This window comes from Priapulus caudatus, unplaced genomic scaffold, assembly GCF_000485595.1.
Source record: "Priapulus caudatus unplaced genomic scaffold, Priapulus_caudatus-5.0.1 Scaffold41, whole genome shotgun sequence".
NCBI lineage: Eukaryota > Metazoa > Priapulida > Priapulimorpha > Priapulimorphida > Priapulidae > Priapulus > Priapulus caudatus.
In genome coordinates this window covers 311,492-312,671 of record NW_014577102.1, presented here as the reverse complement: position 1 = coordinate 312,671, position 1,180 = coordinate 311,492, and positions in this window count along the sequence as shown.

The following is a 1,180-nucleotide window of genomic DNA, read 5'->3' as shown; positions in this document are numbered from 1 at the left end:
TATATATATAGTATATACTTTGCCAACATGATACACACTTCGATCTTTTCCAGTGACTAAAACGAAATAGTCCTTCATGTAACGATTCATAGATAGAATATAGAGTAGATAACGATTAGTGACATTGTGTATTGAAAATGACTGACAGAAATGGCTAATTTAAACTAACAGAAAAGATTACACGGCGTGCATATAATTATGTCTCATTAGGTCTATATTTCGCAACTCCTGCCCGCAAGTAAACCTTTTGTTATTTTGTTGCTGCGCGCATCAAACATACGGGTCATCAACCTACTTGCAACAACAGCAGTAAAGATACACATAATTCCGGTAACTACCAAAAACACATACTACAATACACATCATATTGTTAGAAGGTGTTCAACATCACATTGTGTATTTATGTAATTCACACTCTGATATAATACAGTAGTAGCCTACTAGTAGATCATTATAATTTAGTCATAGTATATTAATATAATTTAGTCATAGTAGATTATTATAATTTAGTCAATTCAGTCATAGTAGATCATTATAATTTAGTCATAGTATATTAATATAATTTAGTCATAGTAGATTATTATAATTTAGTCATAGTAGATTATTATAATTTAGTCATAGTAGATTATTATAATTTTGTCACAGTACAGATGCTGTAATCATCCTTCAGGGCTTCTGCCAGAAAACTCCCCGACGTACAGAGCTTTCAGCAATACACTATGTGATTTCAAACACCTTCCACCAATATTATCATTATGTGTATTGCAGTATGTGTATTGCTAGTAGCCAGAATTATCTGAATGATATATGTACATAACAAACCTCTTTCTCGGCTGAGCGAGGGGAGTTTATAAACCTGCTCGTAGTTGCCCAGCTGTAAATGTCATGTTGCAGACAGGCTAGCTGTGCTCGTAGTATGACTTGTTCTTTCGATCGTCGCCCACACGGACTTGCGCCTCAGCTAATCCCAGTTCCATTTGAAAAATCTAGTTGAAAACCTTTCCTCGCCGTATAAGCATCGTCCGTCCTTTCGCGACGGAGAATGAGAATTTAGAAGAGCATTCATCTGTGTACCTGGTGTGTAATTACAGTTGCCTTACACTCTCTTGTTGTTGCGGAGGCCAGCACGAGGCTCTCTCTCTGTCTTTCTCTCTCGCTGTCTTTCTCTGTCTTTCTCTCT